Below are 23,937 nucleotides of genomic sequence, written 5' to 3'. Positions count from 1 at the left end.
TGGAAAAGGTATTAAACAATAGCAACCATTAATCTTTAGAGAAGTAATTCATTGAAAGAAAATATGTAGAGAATGATACAAATACATGATTCTTCCCAAACAGCTTTGGGAATTTTCTTGAAGTCAACAGCTGCAGTCTTGAATTTCACAAATTAACAGCATGGTAACATTTCAGTTGTCTTATGTTTATGATGATAGGTGAGATTTTGGTAGCATGGGGTGAAGAGGACAAGACAGAAGAGTTGAGTGCGTGTGATGCACACTCTGTGTGCATAAGGAGAATGAGATTTGGCCTGTGGTTGTTCCAGGTGGCAGATGTGAAAGTTCCATCACCCCTGTGAACCGAGAAATGTTGACTCAGGATGGCCACGTTCCCCATCCTCAGTCCAACCAAGAATGTGTCTTGGTTAACTGACCTGCCCTCCATGGAATCACACCTTTGTTTTAAGATTGTCACCTGTCTGTAGACACCAAAGAAGACAGTCCGTGCACAGCAATTAGGACAATCTAATACTTGATGATTCATTTCATTTCTATAATTAAATCCTGTCTTTAAAGGAATTAGCTTGGGAGTGCAAAGACAATTTTCCAAATATAATTCGACTACTCGATAGTACTTGCTCAAGAAAGATATTCTGGGGATTTAGAAACAGAGGTGCTCTCTGGGCATCGGGGACAGGCTGTGAGAGAGGGCCCTGGAGACCTGACGTCGTCATCCTCCTTCCACTTACAGGAACACCACAGACACGTGAGCTGCCGCTCCCCAAGGGGCTCCTATAACCCACTTGAAAAACCACAGATCAAAACTAAAGGAAAGTCCTCCAGTAGTTCCCCCTACTTACCATCAATTGCACATAAAAGCCTTTTTGAGGGGTGGGGTACACGGCATACAAGTGTCATCACGGGAGTTCAGAGCATGAGTCACTGACTTAATATATAATAAACTGTATTCCTTTTTAACTCATGTAATAGACAGGACCAAGCTATAGGTCTTACTTAAAGGTGGCCACAAAGTTCACCATGGGCCAACCCAAGACAAAAGACTTAGGTGCATTGATGGCTTCTCCTGCTTTGTGCAGTCGCCAGTCCACATGTTGTTCAGTGGGATTTCGTATTTGATCTTAAAGTTCCGTTTGTACCTGCGAAGGTAACCAGATAAGACTTCTGTTAGTTTGTTTCTTAAACGTAATGGAGCCACTGTGTTCATGCTGAAATGCTTGCCTCGCTGCTCTAGGCAAAGCATGGCTCCTTTATCTCTTTGACCCTCTGTGCACAGCACAGGGAATGGTTAGATAGGCCTTTGCCAAGTGTGTGTTGAACAGAGGCTGGTCCAGGAAGGCCCTGAAAATACTTCGATGGTAGCAAATAGGCATTTTCTGAATGATGGGAATTGAGAATGGACCATGGTTTATATTGTAGAGATCAGAGAACCGTTAAGTCATTTATTCTTATATTTGTTATTATATATGTAATTTTTATAATTGTTATAATTAACTTTTCATTCATTCATGTCTTTCTTCAAAAAGTGTTGGGGGGACTGAACTGACTGTTTCTGCCTATTCCCTTTTGACTTCTGACATCAAATGACCATATCTGTTGGTTAATTCACACATGTAATGCTCACGTAGGCCTAGGGTGTAATCATAGCTCCACGCCCTGTGAAGGATGCCCAGAGAACTTGGGCCTGGCGCTCTGGAAAGCCCTGCTATTCAGAACCACATATAGAAATACTCAAGGTTAAATGAGCTCAGAGACCCCTCATGTGCAGGAATTTCTATGACTCCACCGATACACGGAACAGTTAAGCTACAGCTCTTCAGTGGGGTTTGTGGAATGAAAATAATTTCTCAGGAAGCCCACCTGAAAGGTCTAGATACAAAGCTCAGGGCGCCATGAGTGTAAATATGATGGAAACTCACCTTCTGATACAAGATGTTCTTTTGCTACTTTCTGTTTCATCAGTTTTACTCTATGTCTGCGTGTTTGAAGATTTTTATGAAACACAACTGTCAGATAAAATTATGTTTCTAGACTAACTGTGAAGTCATTATCAAGATAAAAATATGTGGTGGTGGGAATGATAGATACATATCTGCTAGATTTTACATTCTACATTCTTCTTCTAATGTAGGCGTCTATGTGTATAGACTCTCAAGGTACCATGTGGGAACTTTCAGATATACTGACCTGGAAAAACTTACTTCCATAATTCTCTCCTTAGTTCAATAAGGTACCAAGATTATGCACTCTCTTGAACCTAAACCGAGAAGTTATCCAAAAACCCAGAGCATGGCTTCACAAATGACTCTTCTGTAACACTGAGCACTTACCATATGCCAAGCACTGTTGTAGATATTTTATAAACGTTATTTCACTTAATTGCCAAACAACCACACCATATAGTCATTATTTGCCCCATTTTATAGGTGAGGGAACTCACAGAGAGGCTAAGTAAATAGCCAAAAGCAACAAAAAAGGGGTTGGAACCCAGACAGCCTAACTCAGGAGCCTGTTCTGACAACCACTTGGCATCCATGGGTGTTGTCCTGTAGTTCCCTGAAGTACCCACCTCCACCTCTTTCCTCTTTTCCCAGAGCCACTAGGTTTTTTGATGGGACTGTTCTTTGATTTGGGGAGTGAGATGATAAATCTCATGACATTGTATCAAAAAAGCCAGATGTTAGCATGGAAATATTTTAAATGTACCACAAGGAAGCTTTCTGGTCTAGGGGATTCTCCTAGGGCCTGACTGTTTCTTCACATCTAATCACCTGCTCTGAGATTTTCTCAGTAGGAATTAGAGGATGAATCTCATGTTAAGTGGCTCAGGAAGAGAAGGGTGAAGAGGACTCAAGTTTCCATTTCTATCTTGTGTCCCCTGTTACGATGTATTAACAAGACAGGTGCCCCTCCCTTCTCCTGCCCCTTAACCTTGATACCAGAGGGTGAGCCCTGTGAGCTGTGGGGTTTATAAGGTCCTAGGAAGCTTCCCCTTTTCTAAGGTAGAGGTGTTCCCTGAGATGCTTGGAAGCTGGGGTCGGGAAGTATTCTATAAGTATCTGTCCTTTCACTGCTAAGTTTTCAGTAACCTTCATCTTTAGAGAGTTAGATAAAATGTGTCTTTTATTGTCTCTGTATTCTTTACTAACTAAATTTGAGGATAGTGATGTGTAAAGATGGGGTCCGCTCTGTGCAGTCCCCATTTGCAAGTTCTTCATGGGCCTCTACTAGTATTAATATCTTTACGTTTATCATGGAGATCCTGTTTCAAAAACTAAACTACTTGTTCGGTAGAAAATAACTGACTGAGCATTCTAGTGAATATCAGAAGTGATACTGAAGGCTGTATCTGGCTGCAAGTCTTGAGAACAGAAGTGTCTAATGTATGTAGTAGGAAAACGATGACAAAATCCTCAAAAGAATTTTCACGGAATTTTAGCATCTCTCACAACTGGAGAAACATTTGTGAAGAAAGAAACGTTGAAGCCCCCTTTATTATTACACACAAACTGAAATTTACTTCTTGCGACCAAGTACAAACATAGCAGTTAGTCAGCTATTCCATTTGTGCTGGTTTCTGAAGTAGAAATCCCAAGATGACCTAGTTTCCAGCTGAACTGCAGGTGAGCTGAGGAAGAATGGAAGTTTAGTTCCCCTCACCCACCCTTCTTATGGCTAATTGGAAAAACTAGGTGGTAAACTCAGATTATTGAGTTGAACAGCATAAATACAACTTTATGATTATCGGGAGAGCATAGTATGTGCGTACTTGGTGTTCGAGATCAATAGTTCATCCCTGTACAGGAACAGTTGCCTCTTCTCCTTCCTCCAGCCTGTTTGGAGCTTGGCCGGGCCGAACATGATCACAATACTATTGGGTGCCTTCATACGGTGACGCATTGTCCCTGTGGGCGTCCACCGCAGTAGAAGGGCTTTCCCTGCAAAACATCAGACACCACAGAACAGCAAGTCATTGGTCCCATATCTGATGGAGTTTATGTTAAATGTCAAGGTGGACACTAAAAATTAGCCTCAATCTCCCAAACAGGGCTCCACAGTTCCAAATCAGGAGTTAGTAAGTTACAGAAAGCGATTGAAAGAAATGAGGTCACTTAGGGGGTTGATGTGGATGGAAAAGAGTTTCAGGAACAAAGTGCCAAGGCATGGCGCTCTTAGAGGTGGGGAAGAGGAGAAAAGAGCGAAGTTGATTGTGAACTGGAAGAGGAACAGAGACTTAAGTGAAGAGTGTATTACAAGAAGGTAAAAAACTAGTCAAAACCTACGAAAACCCAAATAGGATAACTTTTGGCCTAACATAGATAAAGTTATTTGAAGATTACAGAGAAGTAATTACAGTTTGGTTTCCTTTCAACACAAAAGTTTAAATAACTGAGGATTCTGGTAAATTGTAATGTAAATCAATATTTAGATTTTTGGAAAACATTCTCAAAGTTCAGCAAATGATACCGGAGTCATTAAAATGTTTCTAAACACGAGGAAGTACTTCGCTGTTATTTGGCTAAGCTACAGCTAAGCTCTAACAGAGCTTCCGGTCGTAATAGGTGAAACACCTGAATTGAACTGAGCTTAAAAACTGATACATAGACCAGACATTATTGTAAATCTACAGAAAATTCTTTCCCAGGAAGTCAAGGAAGTGAGCCCCATCCCCAACCAAGAACGTCAAGCCTGCTGCCTTGTGCTCAGCAGCGCTGAATCTTACGGACACAGGTAGCTTTTCATGAAACCAGTGCTGAAGGTGAAAAGGAGTTCCTATATTTTAGAGGTGCAACAAAGCACCTCCTAGGACCACCAGTCTGCTCTGATAATCAAAACTAGTGTCTGTACGTGTATGTATGACCGCACTATTATGCTGTACCCCAGAAACGAACACAGCTCTGTCAACTGACTCCACTTCAATTAAAAAGTTGCACAGGATATAATGTAATTAAGAAATGGAATGGTAACACTGACAAAATAGTGTATTAAAAGATTACCTTATACAGTGAAACCTTGAATGATCACCTACAAGCTCATTGCTTGCCGTGAACATCCTGTCTTTTTAATTCTTCTCTGTGAAAACCGAGTGTGTCTCCAGCACTTGGCAGAGTGCTGTGAACTCCTCCAGGAAGCCTGCGCTTCTGCTGCAGGCAGGGTTCTGGCCATTGTGATGTCAGGGTTCTGAGGCTCATGCCGTAACTGACCAACTGACATACTTGTTTCCCAGATTTTGCCTCCATCTTTTGACTTTTAAAAATCAATCTATTCATTTTGAGATACAGTGCAATGCAGCTATAAGAAATAATAAAGAGCGTCTATAACCTTTTACCCAGTTGCCCCCAATGGTAACCTCTCTCTAGGTTTTACTGCAGTATCACAACTAGGATGTTAACATGGGTACAGTCAAGACACAGAACATCCCCTTGAGGATCCTTCATGTTTCTCTTTCTCAGCCGCACAGAGTTCCCTCCCACTTTACCATCTCTCAATCCCTGGAAACCTGTGATATGTTCCCCATTTCTTTAATTTTGCTGTTTCTGGAATGTTGTGTCAGTGGGATCATACATTACATAACCATTTGGGGTTTGCTCTTTTGCACTCAGCATGAGTAGAGATTCATCAGAATTGTCGTGGGTATTATAGCTGGTTCCTTTGTAACCCTTAGCAGTTTTCCATGATGGTGATGTATCACAGTTTGCTGAACCAACTGTGGAGGGACGTCTGGGTCAGTCTTCAGTTTGGGGCTCTTAGAAACCAAGCGGCAACAGATGTGTGCGTGCAGGTGTTTGTGTTAACACAAGTGTTCACTTCCCTGGGCAAATGCTGGGTGGTGGTGTAGCTGTTGTTGCTGTGTGTCTTGATTTAAAGAGACTGTTAGAAGTTGTTTTCCCAAGTGGCGGCACCATTTCTCATCCTCACGAGCGCTCTATGCCTGATTCAGTTTCCCCACCTGCACACACACATTTAGGGGTGTCGTTATTTATTTTAGGCATCTGATAGCTGTGTAGTGCCGTCTCATTGTGGATTTAATTTGCATTTCCCTCATGGTTAATGATGCTCAGTATCCTTTTGTGCTTATTTGCCATCTGTGTGTCTTCTTTAGTGTTGTGGGACCTGTAGTAGCCTGCTACCAACATTGTATGTAGAGACAGCATCCTCTCTCCCCTCGAAAACTGACCAGTGTTCAGATCAGGAGGCTGCTGCCCGGGTAGTTTAGACGCTGTCAAGCCAGGCCGCTGTGATGGAACCAGAGGCTTCAAGTCCAGCTGACTCTGGAGGTCCCCTAACATCTTCTGACAGGAGCAGGCACTTTGACAACTGCAGAGGACCGAAACCCAATCACAGTAACAAAAAAAAGTGTGCGGTTTCTTTTGTAGGCTCCTGTAATAGTGACCTGAATACATATCTTTCATTCTTCAGTGACTGCTAAGGACCTTGAGGAAAGAGTCTCTATCTGATTTATCATTTAATTCTCACAGGCCTTGACACATTGGAGGAATTCAAAACATTTTATTGAATAAATGAATGAAATAGATTTCTGCCATAGGTGAAGAAAAAATGGGGTACTCTGAAATAGTCTTTCTTTAATAATTTCATTCACTCAGCAGAGAGGGTTTGAGCGTGTATTTAAAGAAAGGCACCTGGTTAGGTCTGGACAGCAGGGAGCAAAGGGATTGAGACTCAGCTCTCTCAGAAAACAGATTTGCACGGTGGAGGCAGAAATTAAACAGATTCCCACCAGTAGATGTGTTAACACTAGACTGTTAGGTATAAAGAAAAATTAAAGAGTGAGATGAGTAATTAAAAGAGGGACACCTGTGTTTGACTGTGTGGCGCACAAGCAAGGAAGGCTTCTTTGAAGAGCTCATTTGAAGTGAACTTTAAAAGGTAATTTTGAATTATTTGGAGAGGATGCGAAAGGCAGGAGGAGAGAGAGGAAAAGAAAGAAGAAGAAAAAGGAGAGACAGTCGTGTGTTGGGAGGGGAGGTTTCATATTTTCGTGCCAAAGGGATAGAATTTGAGCTTATGAAATTTCAGAGATGTGAAAGAGTTTCCTAGAAAGTGAAATAAGTCTGAAAAGGTAGGTGGAGGCCAGAAGCATAGGTCTTTTTAGTCCTTTGGACCTTGTGCAGGCCTCTCATTTTAAAACCAATCTAGCCTAAGTGGCATCTAGATAGTGTCCTCCAGACCCTTCTCCCCACTTGTAAAGGCAAGTGCTGGTCTGCACCTGTTTGCCTGTCTTTACAACCGTGGGGGCTCACGGGACAGCAGTTTCTGGCCCCTCATCAAGCATCTGCCAGAGCGTGTCTGAGGCAAGAAATGTAGGCAGACATGTCTCCGCACCTTCCGCAATTCCCAGATCGTCTCCACTCTCTGCCTCTCCCTTTTGGAGAAGGAGGTTAGAGCCAGGAGAACATCTCCCCTTCTGGAATCCAGTCACTTGGTCATCGAGACTGATGTATGAGAATTGCTTTCGGGAGAGGCAGTCCTCCCCCAGAGGTTCTGAGTCACCAGATCTAGAAAACCAGTATTTATAAAAAGCCTTGGCAAGATTCTTACATATAACCAGCACTGTGATTGTGTTTTAGGTATCCAGTGAGAAAGAAGTGGGGTTCTTATGCCATCTTCCCCTTTGGTGTGAAGCAAAGGGGAGAAAACTTTTCCCAGAAAGATTAAAGGAGCTTTCCTTAGTCATGTAATAGTTAATTTTAAGTGTAACAGCTTTCTTTGTTCCAAAACACCATTGTTCTTTTCCATTTATGAAAGTGCTGTGAATGGAATAACAGTGACAGGGTCTCTTTTTACGTATTTCATTAAACATTGCACTTTTGCCCTAAATACCCAGTAGGAGAGGTGATCCTGTGCCACTAGTACCAACATTTAAGCACATTGCAAAGTCAGTTTTCTTAGTTCTATTTTTTCCCTTAAATTTTTAAATCTTGGAATAATATCTGTTTTGGAAAACAGAGTGTGTAGTGTCAAGTGTGTACATTCCAGAACCCAGTTACCTAGTTCTGAATCCCTCTTCATTCATTATTTCCCAGAAGACTGGGAAAGCCAGGACAACTTGTAGAGCTTCAATGTCTTTATTTGTAAAATAGAGATCATGATAAAAGTGCCTTCCTCACAGGGTTATTACGAGAATTAAGTGAGCTAATACTTCAGAAAACTTACTATGGTACCTAACACAGCAATCCTTCAGTTAATGTTAGTTATGCTTTTAGGAGACAGTAAGACTTTATATTCAAAAATAACCAGCGGCGTCACGGGTGGTCTTCCCTGACCGGAGAGGGAGACAGAACAGGGAGTGGTGTTGACTGAGTAACTACAAGGTGCCAAGCTCTTTGCCAGGCAGTTTAAGGACCTCATCTCATTTTTTTTGCAGCAGATTTGTGAGTTAAGAGTCATTATTTAGAGTTTTACAAACAGAGAAGTTGAGGCCCAGTAAAGTTAAGTAACTGAGAGCCACATAACAATTCCTAGAGTCAGGCTTGCCTAATTTCAAAGTGCTACAGTGTTTCACTACTAAGCAATGTTTCCCCTCTGAAGGAGAGAAGAAAAATGTAAAGCCACACATGTTTAGGTCGGCTCAGAGGGTTTGATTGGCATGTATCTGTGTGTTCTCGTTGACTGTCAGCATCTGCCTTTGGTGCCCAGACCCCATTCTCTTCAAAATGGCTGGTTTTGGAACCCCGAGCCACCGCTGCATGCGTGGACCACCTCTCAGACAGGAAGTTTTGTCAGCTCCCAAACTGGATAGTAGACACTTACTTTGGTTTTTTAAAATTATTAACAAAATTTTTTTTACCCACTGGGTATGTTTACTCAATTTAGTCTTTAATACCACTATGGCCATTATACCTAGTATATTTGATGTATATACGTGCTGGAGGGGCCGCATCTCATTTAAGACACATTGAGTCACTCAGGTTTCCATGTTCCATTGATCAGGTCTCCGCATTTCTTCCCAAGTGGCCCATCACTTAGGGCACAGCCATTGATAAAATCCTGCAGCGCTGGTCTCCCATGTTGCCTGATGTCTTATCCTCTGCCCTTCCCTCAGGCTGTGTGCCTAATCCCATTTCAGTCAGTTGGCCGGTTCAACCATCACCACCAGCAGGTCTTCTCTCAAGGCAGTTGGGTAGCTGAATGAATTGTTTTTTTGACTGAGCTGGTCAGTCTTCAGTCGGAGTAGAAAATTCAGTTGCCCACTTTAAACCTGTTATATTAGCCAGGTAATACAAGCTGTAGTAGCCAGTAAATCCTCAATCACGGTGGTTTAAATACATTTGAAGGTTATTTTTTGCTAATGCAAAGCTCATTTGGTAGCCAGTGTGGGAGTGGAGGGTTTTGTGCTCCACTCGTGGACCGAGGCTGGTGGAATTAGCAAGTGGCGCGCAGAATTACTGTGGGCTCACCATCTCATTGGCAAAGGGGAAAAGTGAATGTGAAAGATTCGTGGGAGGTTTTTATGGGCCAGGGCTAGAAGTGGCTTAATCATTCCTCCCCACATTTCACTGGCTAGAACTTGGGTACATGGGCATACCTAACTGCATGGGAGCCTGGGAAATGTAGGCTCTGTGTTTGCCTTGGAGGAAAGGAAAACTTAAGGAGCCAGTGTCTGAGACCGCTTTCACTTTAAGAAGCGAGACCTCGGGCTTCAGACAGGCTGCAGGAGCAGTCAGGATGTGAACGTGCTCTCATGATGAGTCCCCTCCTGAGGCCGAGTTGCTCACATCTCTACACAGATACCAGGCTGTGAATTGTGGCTAAACCTTTCCACTTGGCCTCAGCCTAATTTTCATTCTGGGTCACTGTCCCTGTGAGTAATTTCTCTCCTGATTCTGGCACTCTGGACCTTCTACTACTTGCCAGCTGATTTTTACCTCCACAAAGATGGACAAGAGAGGGATGCCCAGGCCATCTCAGTGATCCCTTGCTCCACTACCCTTTGCTGCCCTCTGCTAACCAGGCCTGGAAATGATGAGTTGTACCTGAAACAGCTCCCTCTGAGAAGGACCTGAGTAGATGGACAGCTACTCCACAACAAATAATAAAAAAGCCACATTAACATAGGTGGGAGAGGAAAAGACACAGTCGCACCAAAAACTCTACCCCTGGCATGGAGACTCACAATTGGGAGGGATCTCACGGTTACAGAAATTCTACTGGGAGGGTGAGATGATTCTCCACACAGGCACCCAGCCCTTCGCACCTGCACTGCAGAGGCAAACCCTCAAAACATCTGGCTTTGAAAACCAATAGGGGTTGTATCCTGAGGAACCATAGGGCTGTGGGGTATGGAGATTCTGCTTCTAAAGAGCCCATGAACAGATTCACTCACCCAGGACCCAGGACAAGAGCAGCAATTTAAAAAGAGCATAAACCATATGTAAAGATTTACCTGCCACTCTTAAAACATGTGCTAGAGGGACAGAAGCTTGTTGGGATTTTCTCTATGGACGGAGGTGCCAGCTGGTGCCATTTTTGTACTCTCACGTTAACTAGCTAGCACTCACAGCCCATGCTGCTGCCGCAGCCCACCAGAGGCCGTGGGCACACATCCCACCCCACCTGCACCGTTGCCGCAACCCTACCAGAGGCAAAGGTTCAGCACCCCATCCTGCATACTGCTGCCACATCCTTGATGGAGGTGGTGGGCAGGGGTCCCACTTCTCCTTCCATGTTCCTGTTGCTTCACTGGAGGTGGCAAGTGAGTATCCTCCTTCCCCCACAAACCCCAAAGCCAGTGGGCAAATGCAGCCTGCACAGGGGATGTCCTTTGAGTGCCAGGCTCTGATGGATGGCGGGATTGCAGTTCTGATCCATGGGTCTGCAACAGAGAGTCACTTCAAGAAACAACCAGGAAGTAGGGCAAAGTTAAAAAATACGGCTCAGTGCTTACATGGAGTCACCCCTTCAAGACTGGGAGAGGTAGCTGTTGTACCTAACATCGAAACAGACACAAAGAGCCAAGAAAAAGGAAAAAAATAGAAGAAAATATTCCATACGAAAGAACAAGATAAATCCCAAGGTTGGGGGGAACCTTAATGAAATGAGGAGTTAAGTGACTTACCTGATAAAGAATTCCAAATAATGGTCATAAAAATGCTCGCTGAACTTAGCTGGAGTTTGGATGTACTCAGAAATTCAGCAAAGAAAATATAGGTACCAAACAGAAGTCACAGAACCAAAGAATACAGTAACTGAACTGAAAAATACGCCAGAGGGGTTCAACAGTGGGCTTAGATAAAGTAGAAGAAAAAAAGTCACTCATCTGAAAGAGCAGTGGAACTTACCCAATCAGAGCAGCAAAAAGAAAAAAAAATTTTTTAAATAAAGATAGATTAAGGGACCTGTGGGCCAACATCATGCTAAATAATATTCATATGGGGTTACAGAAGGAGAAGAGACAGGGAGAGGAGCAGAAAACTTACTTGAACAAGTAGTGGCTGAAAACTTCCCTAACCTCAGTAAGGAAACAGATATCCAGATCTAAAAAGCCCAGAGAATTCCAAACAAGAGGAATCCAGAGAGACCCAAACCAAGACAAATTAGAGTTAAAATGCCAGAAGTTAAAGAGAGAATCTTAAAAGCAGCAAGAGAAAAACAACTTGTTATGTATAAGGGAACCCCCCTGAGCCTAACAGCTTTTTACCTTTCTAGCTGCAACCGTGCAGATCAGAAGGGAGGCATGGTATATGCAAAATGGTTAAAGGGAACATCTTCCAACCAAGAACACTTTACCCAGCAAGATTGCCGTTCAGAATTAAAAGAGAGAGCAGGTGTTTTCCAGACCAGCAAAAGCTAAGGGAGTTAATCACTACTAAACTGGCCCTGCGAGAAATGTTAAAGGATCTTCTTTAAGCTGATAAGGACGGACACTAATTAGTAACTGGAAAACATAAGAGAGTCAAAGTCTCACTATTAAATGTAAATTTATAGTACACTTATTAATTATGTTATTAATTAATCACTTATAAAGCCAGTATGAAGGTTAAAAGACAAAAGTAGTGAAAATAACTGTAACTATAATAGTTAATAAGTTAGCTAGATTATACCAAACTTTTAAAAATGCAGACTTGTAGAATATATTCAAATTTGCTATCAATTTAAAGTAAATTGTTATTTATATACTATATAGACTGTTACCTGTGAGCCTCATGGTAACCATAAAGCCAAAACCTATAATACACAGCAGATAATGAGAAAGGAGTGTAAGCGTAACAGTAGAGAAAGGCATCAAACAGGGAATGAAAGAGAAGGAGAAACAGAGAGGAACTACAAAACAACCAGAAGAGAGATAACAAAATAGCAGTAAGTACAGACCTATCAATAATTATTTTAAATATAAATGGACCAAATTCTCCAGTCAAAAGACAGAGTGGCTGAATGGATTAAAAAACAAGACCCAGCTATATGCTGCCCTAATTTGGTAAGAAAAATAACTGTCTGGGCAGATTATACAAAAGGTAACAAACAACTACGTCTTCTGTAGAGCAGACTGAACACTCCTACACCAATTTGTCATTTTCATAGAGGGAAAATGACATTCTAGTGCTGTGTTAATGTAATATTTAGCACTAAGTTCATGAAGTTTTTCTTCTTATCTTACAAATACAGTTGTAAAAGCTGAGTCTACTCTGCAGACATTTTAATGGCTTGCATTTCTTCTCCTTGGATTCTTTATTTGCATTATTATAAACTAAGACAAGTAAAGTTAATTTTCTGCAAACCTTCTGAACTTTCTCTGTCCATACAAGATTTCTTTTCTTTCACTATCTTCTTTAACTTGTTGTACAGAATCTTTGCTTTAAGAAGAAATTACTGTCATTTCCCATTGATAAATGAAAATACATTCCATTACTTTGTCAACACATTTAGTCTTTTTTCTGAAACCATTGTTCCCAGGATAGCTTCAATACTCATTTTTAACCAAAATATCTAATTTATTTTTCACTAAATGTTGAAAAGTAAGTAATAACAGTTTCATACACAATCTTGTTAGCATACCAGCAAATTTCATGAGCACACATAAAACAATTATCTATAGCTACACAATCACCATTTTTACAGCTTCAAAGTGGCAAAGATAAAATGTTCAGTAAAAGCATTTCATAGCGTATGAAAATAGTAAGCAAATATTGACCAATATTTCAAGTATTTTATGTAGAAATTATCCAAATATTAAATGATTATCCATTATTTAATAGAATGTCACATTAATGCAGGGTTTTAAAGTTAACTAAAAGATTTGCAAATTATGTCTAAGCAGACTTGCCAGTGAATACAATTACTATTGCTAAAATAAGTGTGTCAGAATTGTATTTCAATTTAATTGAATACAGTTTTTAAAATTTGGTTTCACTACCACCTCCCACATGCTTCTCACATGTTATCTCAGAACTCAGGACCACAAAGCGAAGTAGTCGCTTTGTTAACCCTGTTTATAGATGAATTAACTGAAATGCTTGCTTGATAAGTGGTGGGATCAGCCTTGCCTTCCAGTTTGCTGAGCTGCTTCTGAATGTCTGCATGACTTGAGAGCTCATATTCCGCATTTCACACTTAAGCGCTTCGTTATATATCTGCCTTACATTCACTGACTCACGTGACCGGTCTTGAACGACTCAGTAACGTTTAGTCTTCAGACTACATTAGGATCCCTTAAGTCCTTATGTAAAATGCACGTTTTTGCTTTCCCCACCACTCCCAAGATTTGGGTTCGTAGGTGTATAGCAAAGCCAAGGAATACGGATTTTTGCAACTTCTTTCCCTTTCCCAGCCCCATGATACTAACTCAGTTTCTTTTTGAGACACACTGAATTAAACTAAATTTGAGGGACAGAACCATTATGTACTGTGCATGGTCTACAGTAAACTTTTGGCAAATACTTCCTGATAGATTTCTATTTTAACTAACATTTTTTTTGGTAAGTTTTTAGATACAGTGTGGCTGTACATAACAAAAATACCGACCAAAATGGCTTAAATGTAAGGACATTGATTAGCTCACATAAAAAAAAAATCTAGTTTCGTTAATTTAGAAGCTTAACATTTCCTTCCTTCCTTCTTTCCTTCCATCCTGCCTTCCTTCTTTCCTTCCACCTTTTCACAGCCTCCACTCATTTCTCGCACTGAACCCCACCCCTACTTTGGCAACCACCCGTTTATTTTCTGTACCTATGAACTTGGTTTTTATTTTTTAACTTTTATTATTATACTTTTTAGATTCTACGTATAAGAGGTCATATGGTATTTATTTGCTTTTCTCTGCCTAACGTTTCACTAAGCACAATGCCCTCAAGCTCCAACTGTGTTATCAAAAATGGCATGATTTCATTCTTTATGGCTGAGTAATATTCCATCATATATATATGAATTATATATACATTATGTATGTTTTATATATATGTGTGTGTGTGTATAAAATACCTTCTTTCTCCATTTATCCATCTGTGGACGCTCAGGTTGCTTCTTTGTCTTGGCTATTGTGAATAATACTGCAATAAACATGGGACTACAGGTATCTCTTTGAATTAGTGTTCTTGTTTCCTTCAGATAAATACCCAGAAGTGGAGTTGCTGGATTGTATGGTAGAGCTATTTTTAATTTTTTGAGGAACATCTATACTGTTTTCCATAGTGGCTGGATCAATTTACATTTCCACCAACAGTACACAAGGATTCTCTTTTCTCCACAGTCTTGACAACGCTTGTTATTTTCTTGTACATTTGAAAATAGCCATTCTGACAGATTTGAGTTGGTATCTCATTGTGGTTTTGATTTGCATTTTCCATTTGATTTGCATTGATCATTAGTGGTGTTGAGCACCTTTTAACATATCTGTCGGCCATCTGTTTGTGTTGTTTTGGAAAAATGTCTATTCAGATCTTCTGCCCGTTTTTTAACTCGATTGCAAGTTCTTCTTGCTATTGGATTGTATGAGTTTTTGATCTAGCTAGCTAGCTAGATGAAAGTTTTTGGAGATTAATCCTTTATCAGATGCGTTGTTTGAAAATGTCCTCTCCCACTGGGTAGGTTGCCTTTTCATTTTTTCATGGTTTTCTTTGCTGTGCAGAGCTTTTTAGTTTGATGTAGTCCCACTTGTTCATTTTTGCTTTTGTTACCTTTGCTTTTGGTGTCAAATCCAAAAAGTCTTCCTAAGACTAATGTCAAAAAGCTTACTGCCTATTTTTATTTCTAGGAGTTTTGAAGTCAGTTCTCGATGTTCAAGTCTTTAATCTATTTTGTGTTAGTTTATGTGTATGGTGTAAGATAGTGGTCAAGTTTCATTTAGTTGCATGTGACTGTCCACTTTTCCCAGGACCATTTGTTGGAGAGATTGCCCCTTCCCCATTGTATATGCTTGGCTCCTTTGTTATAAATGAACTGACCGTATATGTGTGGGTTTGTTTCTGGGCTCTCTGTTCTGTTCCATTGATCTGTGTGTCTGTTTTCTTGCCAATACTATGCTGTTTTGATTACTACAGCTTTAGAATAGAGTTTGAAATCAGACAGCATGATGCCTCCAGCATTATTCTTTCTCAAGATTGCTTTGGCTGTTGGGGGTCTTTTGGATTTCCATACAAATTTTAGAATTTTTTGTTCTAGTTCTGTGAAGAATGTTATCTGTATTTTTAATAGTGATTGTATTAAATCTGTAGAATGCTTTGGGTAGCATGGGTCTATTTTAGCACTGTTAATTGTTTAATTCCATGAGCATGGAGTATCTATCTATTTTTGTCTACTTTAATTTGTTTCTTACTGTCCTGTAGTTTTCAGTGTACAGATCTTCCCCCTACTTGGCTAAATTTATTTCTAGGTATTAAATACTGTTGTGTGTTTTTCATTATCTTGAACATGGTGTGCAAGAACTATTACCCTATCTGATCAGGTAACTGGTATGAAAACTTTAGGGAGTTCAGGTTAATTGGTGTCTTCATGAGACAACATAAGTCTTATTTAACAGTTAAAACCTATGAATGATACTCCACATTCACTTAACAGAGGAGACTCATGGAAGCATTCTTAAACTTAAACTTAATCTTAAACTAAAATTACCAAAGCAATCTGAAGTATTGAAAAATTTAATTTGACTACATAAACATTTTTTATAGAAAAATGTTAGTAAAGGGGGATTTTTAAAAATAGATTAGCACAACTAAAATATTAGAAGTCAGTTCGTTTATATGTGACTTTATTTTTGTGATATGACTACATTCCTCCTGGAAATTCCTTTCAATATTGCTCTCCCCAAATACACATTTTTAATGGGGGTGGGGTGACTCCCCACTTCACCTCCAAAGCCTTAATAGCTGGGACAGGCTGAAAATTCACAGATCAATGCGGATCAGGTGTTTGGCAAGCTTTTGGCAGATTTCGGGTGACACGGGGAGCTGGCAGTGATAACACAGATGGAAGCACCTAGCACACACTCAGTGGACGTACCGGGGCCGCTCTCCCACAAGGCGAGGCCCCCGCAGGCTCCAGAATCCGGAATCCATGGAGGATGAGGCCAGGATGTGAAAGGCGTGTTTGAGGAGAGAGAAGCACCTCAGGGCACGGAGCACAGGGCTGGGGGGATGTGGAAGAAGGAAGAGAATCAGGTCCTGGTGAGATGGTCCTCACTAGAGCTGGAAGCAGTAACTTTCCCCTTTCTTGCATTTTCCTGCAGGCACCTCCTCACAGCGCATCTCTGTCAAGCTCCTCCTCTCTGACACACAAACTTCACACACCACCTGAACAACAGCCACGGGGTTAGTCCCTCCTAAAACCACACTTCTCTGCCCATGAAACCTCGCTTGTAATCTGCCTTTGGTTCACTTCAAATTCACGGCAAGAGGTCACGATGGGTTTGATTTTGTGGGTACAGGCATTTCCTCAGTTCAAGTCCCCCCCCCATTGCCCTCTCTCCTAACAGGCTCACTGATACCTCCGGTGACATTCGGTACGGTAGTCAGGCCCAGTTTCCTTTCTCACGTTTTCTAGTGTAACAGACAGACAACGCGGTGGTGTCACTGTCAGTCACTGTCTGGGATGATGGAGCGGGTCATGTGAACCTACCACAACATAAGCCAGCAGAGCCTTGGCACCATCCATCAGCCTTAGGGGCTTGACTCACCGTAGCCCCAGACACTACTCTGGTGGATATAAATTCAGTGTAAAATCGATTCCAAAGCCATCCACTTGATAGGCACCTTGGGATGATGAAAGGTGAAAGTAATAAGGCAACTATTAGCTTCCCTCTGTTAAAAAAAAAAGCAGTAAGTTACACTGGGACAAACTACAAGTGACAGAGGGGAGGAAGCTGGGGCCACCACCACCCTGACCCCCAGGCCCAGGGCTCCTTCCCAGTGGGAGGAGAGCTTTTAGTCTGGCAGAGAACAGGTCCGTTCAGCCTCCGAGCTGAAGGCCTTTGCTCTGTGGGCTGTTCTGCTGAGCTGGGAGCTGGGGGCCTGGGTTGGGCCCAGTGTCTGTGGGTGTCTGCAGGGACTGGCTGCTTGCAGCCATGCGGGCCAAGTGAAACTGAAGGGGGTGCGGCTGGCCCAGCGTGTCTGGAGGGCCTAATAGGAGGCCGGCGCCCCTCACTGCTGCGAGAGCCCCCGGAGAACCCTTGGGCCTATCCCTCTATGATGGCCAGTGCCCCTTGGGAGCTCCTGGAACAACTCAGGGCGGCTTTCAGCACTGCTCTCAAGGCCCCTAACCTTGGCAAATGGTCACCGAGAGACAGAACTGTACTCGTGATCACTACCTTTGGCTTCTCGATGTGTCTGAAATACCTTTACTCACTTTCCCAGCAAATCCTGCTCCCCAAGCATCTCTGGCTGAGCTGGACAAAAGGCTTGGCTCGACCCAGGTGTCAGTGACAGCTGCTGTGACCTCACCGTGACAATCCCAAGAATGCCCCTACGCAGTGAGTCTGCTGACGCGGATGTTCGCCCGTCCACCTGCCAGCTCCTTACTTTGCCTCCTTCTGCGTGGTACTCCTCAGCACCAAGCAGTCTGGCCCAAAGTCTGTGATCTTGCCGTGCTGCGCTGTCTTCACCAGGACGTTCCTGGCCGCCAGGTCTCGGTGCACCAAGTGCTGGTCTTCCAGGTAGTTCATGCCCTGAAACGGGGCCGCACGGTGAGGGAGTGGGGTGCTTGGCGGACGGACCCCAGGAGAGCTTGGGCAGGGTCAAGCAGAGGGCAGGGTGAGTCACCGTGGAAGCCCCAGTACAGGGTTTAGTGTCATGTGTGCAACAGCCTTGGAGCCCCTCCTCTCCAGGGAAGGCGCTGGAGCCCCTCCTGGGACATCCGTTGACGGACACAGCAAGTTGCACCATGTAACGTTAGTGAGTGCTCCATGGACGGAAAGTGAAGAGAGGAAGCATGACTAGCTGCCGACTTACTGACTTAGCTCCGTCCAGTTACTCAGGTTTCAAACTCAGATGAAGCAAGCAGAAGAGGCCAGACCAGGCTCATGGCTGGGGTGAGACCTGGTTCCGGACCACCCTCTGCCACCTGCCTGGCCTCGCCTTCCCTGTGCCAGCGCATCTGGGACGCTGCCCTCCCTGGCCTCACGGCTGGGAACCCTCTCTTTCATGCTTTCCTGGACTGTCTTACAGGATTCAGTACCAGTGAAGGTTCTGTCCTGTTTTATTTTCTCTCTCTCTCAACTTTCAGTTGAAGTCATGTGGATATTGAATTCGCTTTACAAAGTGCCACTCCCCACCCCTCCCTGGCTGCCTCCACAATTCTGCTGTAATTAGAATCAAGGTTGTAAGAGGAAGAAAGAGTATTTGAGAAGCACCCAGCACAGTGCCCAACATGTAGTGAATTCTCCGATGTATAGTTGTCCCTTGGTACCTGTGAGATCAGTTCCGGGGCCCCCTCCCCTTCCCCCCAAAGCTGTAGAAATTCTAGTCCCTTATATAAAATAGCACAGAATTTGTATAAACCTACACACACCCTCTCACATATTTAAAATCATCTCTAGATGACTTGTAGTACCTAATACAATGTGCATAGCTGTAAACACAATGTAAAAACTATGTAAACAGTTGCCTGTGGCTGGCAAATTCACATTTTGTTTTTTGGAGCTTTGTGGAATTTTTTTTCCCCAAATATTTTTTGACCCATGGTTGGTTGACTCTGCAGATGCAGAAATCACGAATGTGAAGGGCTTACTGTGTGTCCTCTCAACTCCAGTCCTTGTCCACAGCCTTCTTGGTGTCTTTGTCACCTGCCCCTTCTCCTCTGACAGATGGGGGTGACTTCCCACCTGTACTCCTTTCTTGATGCCTGTTCCACTGAGCCTAGCTCCATGGGGACCTACCAAGCCCTAGCCTGTTGACATGAGCGTGGCAGCCCTCACCTGTGGGCAGAGCCAGACTGGCAGGCAGGAGGGGAGGAGGGTCAAGGTCTGCACACGTCCTGTGTTGTTGGTACCACATTCTCTCCGCCTCCTCACAGCGGCCACTTCCTCTCTCCAGCCGGGAGGATGGACCACATTTCCAGTTTCCCAGACACTCAAGAACTCTCCAGCAGAGCAGGCATCACAGAAATGCTTACAGAAGGCACGAAATGGAAACGAGCAGGTTCAAACAACTCGGCTTTCCTCTCCGGCTTTCTGTAGCTCTCCCCATTTTAGTGCAGGTACAGGGAGCACATGTAGATAAGAATAGATCCCAAATTCTCTAGCAAATTCTGTGCTTTCTCTTGCATAGATTCTAGGTTAAAAAAATAATTAACTTGTCATTATTGGAGCAAAATTTAAAGGTTTTCTTGTAGAGCAAAACTAGACATTATAGGAAAATAGGGTCTTAAAAAGACCCTGCCAGGAATTAGTCTTGGAGGGCTGTTTGTGGAGCCTTTAGTGTTTTTCTTTTCTTAGGGGAAAAAGAAAGATCGATCCCTATGTCTCCCTTGTATTATCTAGACAGCTCTTGAACGTTACGATGTCGTTTGATTTATGTTTTTCTTGGAGGCGGGGAGGTAATTAGGTCTGTCTGTTTATTTTTAATGGAGGCCCTGGGGATTGAACCCAGGACCTAGTGAGTGCTAAGCATGAGCTCTACTACTGAGCTGTACCCGCCCAGCCACTGTTTGCCTTAAACGCTTCCCTTCCTAAGATGTCTCAGGTGCCGGAAAGTAAGGCTAAGGGGCTCCTGACCACTCAGGAGGTGGCTAGCAGGCGTCCCACTGGAACAGCACTTCCAAATTAGGAATTGTTATTTAGGGATGGAGTGTGGGAGGGAGAGGGAAGCCGTGCTGAGAAGACGCTTCCTATCGGAGCAGGACCTCCTACCCCATAACCTCTCCCCACTTCCTGTGGGGGGGGGCCTCTTCCCATCAGCCTGGCCTCTCCGGGGAGTCATTCAAACTACAAGGAGGACGCCGAGGGCATCTCCAGCTACATTTAACTATCGTCCTGAACTTGCACTCTGCCTCTTTAGATGCCTCATGGAGAATTTGGTACACTGAATGCATTTGTGCAAGAGCTTGTTGAAGATGAATAGAGGCCAGGATAAGTGGGTGTAACAGCGGCTGACAGCCTGAGCCAGGCGTTTCAAACAGGCCCGCAAGGAAACCCCTTCTGGGGCTGACAGTCTGGCACCCACACCACCGCCCTGACAACGATCCAGGGGTCCAGAGGCTGGGCCAACGCTTCCCAGACCAAGGGCTGGGAGTCCCCACCACCATAGCCGGGACCGTGTCCTTAATTTCCTGCAGGGGACTCCACGTGAAACTTGCCTGCTGACTGATCCAAAGGTTGCTTCGGCTGCGCGTAAGCCTCGCAGAGCCTCTTGGAAACTTGTTCCCCTGACTCTTCTCTGAGATCCTCGCTTTAATTGAGTGGAGTGGATTTATTTTGTCGGTTAACATAGGAGAGCTGGGGTGGGTATTGCGACACTGAGGTTGAAAAGGGATTTGAAGAGCCACCCTGGGCACACAGGAGGTTCAGGGCCAGTGCACGTGGGCTTTAAAGACTTTCCTGGCACAGCACCCTCGGAAGAAAGGCCTGGGGTGCGCTTGGCGTGTGTGGAATGTCTTCCCAGGCACTGTGGCACCTACAGCTCCGGGGAGGAGCCCCGAGCAAGAGGCAGGGGTGAGCTGCATTTCTGGCCTGTTGTTCAGCCACCAAGTGGAGAAGCCGGAGAAGCGCTGACTTGTTGAAGATGGAAGGGCAGAAAGTAGGCGTGGAGGGGTAGGCAGGAGGTTTGGGGAGAGTAAAGGAAAGCCTGGCCTCCACTCCACTGAACTCAGCCTGCCCTCAGAAGAGAGGGGACATGTGATGGCGCGGCACCAGCATCCTGCTGTGTGGGGACAGCAGCACAGCTGGACTCGGGCCTGCAGGACCTACTCTGACCGTCACATCAAGTGCTGGCAAAGAGCACAGGCTTGGGAGCAAGGATGCCCCAAGTCAGATCCTGATTTTGCCACTTGCTAGCTTGAGACCTTCACGAGTTACTAAAACACCCTAGGCCTAGACAAATGAGAAGCTTCCATTGTAAAGTGTACGGGTGTAAATCTGTTTCTCGAAAAACATTTTGCTGCAGGGAAAAAAGAAAAGAAATTAGCCCAACCACATATTATTTTAAATTTACGTAAATCTTTCCCTCTGAATAGTATCTTACCACATCAAAAACTAGATATTTTTTCCCTAAAAAATACTGGTAAGAACTATGCTCCACCCCCTCTCCCAAGTTATACAAATCAAAGACGACTTGCTAGGAATGACCTTATCCATTTTTATTTTGCAGTTTTCAGTGGGACAGACAGATGCAGTCCTGAGTGACTCCTCCTACCACCGGGCCGTACATGCCAGCACTTCAGCCCAAATCGCTACATACTTAGATCTGTAAACAACAGTGACAAAACTGGGACTTGGTTGGCATTTAGATTCATGAGATCTAGCAATTAAAGATCAGGCGGTTCATGGGTTAATTCATCCTTTTTTGCAAGCCTTGTACTGAAATGACTCTTCGTGGGCTCCTTTCGAATGAGCCATTTTTACAGACTTTTTCAACTTAGTAAAGTGCACTGATTTAGAATCTCTACCGAGCTTTTCAGTTTTTGGTATTGTCATAATGCATTCCTTGTTCCCTTGGTCACCGCTCAGCCAGACGTGCCAGCTTGTGCTCTCATGGTGGGTGGTTCAAATCGATGTAAGAGGAATAGGCTCTCTTCAGAAAACTAACACCTGGTATGTTGTCCCCGCTTGAGCAGCTCAGGAAGAAAGCACTCCCAGCTCCTGGCCGAGGGCTGGGCACTGGCCCATCTCAAGGACGGCTGGGCAGGGAGGCGCGTGTCAGAGACGGCCCTGGGCTGGGAGGCCCCATCTCCCTCCTTTCAGCAGCCAGATGCCCGGGCGCTCAGGGCAGAAAGACGGGACCACAGGGCTCACCCGCCTCCCTGAAGCCAAGCCCAGTGGCAGGGTCTGCCTCAGCCACACGGAGCTGTTCACAGATCCTCACCTCTGAAACCTTCACCCGAACTGCTCTTTTTGTCCAGGACAACTTCCTGTCCTTCCTCCTACTCCTTGCTTTCCTTGAATAACTCATCCTTATTCTCAACTCAGACACGGATCTTCTGGGAACCCCTGCCTGCACCTCCTGAACCCTTTCATTCATGCTCCTTCCTGTCATGGCACCGACCGGAGGTGCCCGACCGACTCTTCTGTCTCCCCTTAGAGGACCGTTTGCAGCCAGGAGCGATTTTAGTTCTCCAATGCTTCGTATCACGCAGGGAATGTCATGCACACTGAGTATATATTCTTAAAAAGATAAATAAAGATAGTATTTTAATGTATTTTTTTGGACAGATGCTCACAAAACATGATTTAAACAAATATTTACCAGCGCCTATTCTATGAAACTAGAATTACCAAGGTGGTTTGAACATGGGCGATCTGTTTAGAAAGTCTCTGATCACAGAGTAAAGTCATGACCAATTTGCTGCTAATAATAAAAGGTGGTATCCAATTGAAGCTATCTCAGAAGACTTTATAGGAAAGGAGATATTTGAAGTGCACTGCAATGATGGGGTCATCACATTGGGGTAGGTGTGTGCGTGGCTCAGAGGTGGGAGCACAGACCCTCAGCAAGCCTGGCCGTGAGAAGGCAGGTGGAGAGGGGGCAGCTCCCTGAGCGACACGCCGAGGTGGGTGGCAAAGGATCTGGGCTGCAAGGCCACCGTCCTGGGCTCAGGTCCGATCCCAGCTCCCCAGCTGTGTGGAACGGGCTGGACTCCCCTCTGCACCTCATTTCTTCACATCTACAGGTACACGAGAGGACCCTGTGACTGCAGGAGTTTTGTGAACATTAAAACAAGATAATATATGTTAACCTTGTAGTGCAGTGTCTAAAAAATTTTTAAAAGGCTGATTAAAAATTTCTTTCATAGTATGTCCTGGCCTCAAAGCCTTTTTTCTATATTTTATTATGTTTTATAAAATGCCATGAAAGCACATCATTCAAATCCTATAGTGTGTGGGGCAGCAGAATTTTGTGACTTGTTCACAGCTGCACGGAAAATCTATAGTTAGAAAGTGGACTGAAATATCCTCAATTACTAAGTGTCCACATGACCAGCCAGCACTCAGACCAGCGGGTGAGGGTTTGGTTCAGTGGGTGAGGGCCACTGCTGCACTCGGGGGTGGCACACAGTCTGCTTCTAGGTGATGTGTATGTATGGTTGGCCAGGGATATAAATATGTACGAATGGTCTATTTTTGCTCACCCGATTCTTACTTATAATCATGGGAACGTTTGAACATGGCAGCACTGCTTCCTCTGAACACTTACCACTTTTATAATGCAGTCTTTCAGACAAAGACGATTTGGGTTACTTAGTGCCCATCAAACCCAGGCTGATTCCCGGGGCTGATGGAACTCCGAGTTTAAATGACATCAAACAGAAACACTGCAATACTTCTACCAAGGAAGTGTG

The 23,937-nt window shown here is 43.9% G+C and overlaps 1 protein-coding gene and 1 long non-coding RNA gene across 2 annotated transcripts in view; one reads left to right on the top strand and one right to left on the bottom strand.

The window, feature by feature from the left end:
- The window catches only part of LOC140687921 (phosphatidylinositol 3,4,5-trisphosphate-dependent Rac exchanger 1 protein-like), a 105,521-nt gene that overhangs the window by 20,428 nt on the left and 61,156 nt on the right, over positions 1-23,937 (top strand). The gene's annotated exons all lie outside the window — the stretch shown is intronic.
- On the bottom strand, positions 64-5,336 carry LOC140687924 (uncharacterized). The gene is made up of 3 exons (XR_012062548.1): positions 4,998-5,336; positions 3,770-3,938; positions 64-1,139 (listed from the first exon to the last, which is right to left on the bottom strand). It is a non-coding gene; the product is annotated as an uncharacterized lncRNA (long non-coding RNA).

This window comes from Vicugna pacos, chromosome 21 (assembly GCF_048564905.1).
Source record: "Vicugna pacos chromosome 21, VicPac4, whole genome shotgun sequence".
NCBI classification, from domain to species: domain Eukaryota; kingdom Metazoa; phylum Chordata; class Mammalia; order Artiodactyla; family Camelidae; genus Vicugna; species Vicugna pacos.
This window is presented reverse-complemented; position numbering and strand designations above follow the sequence as displayed.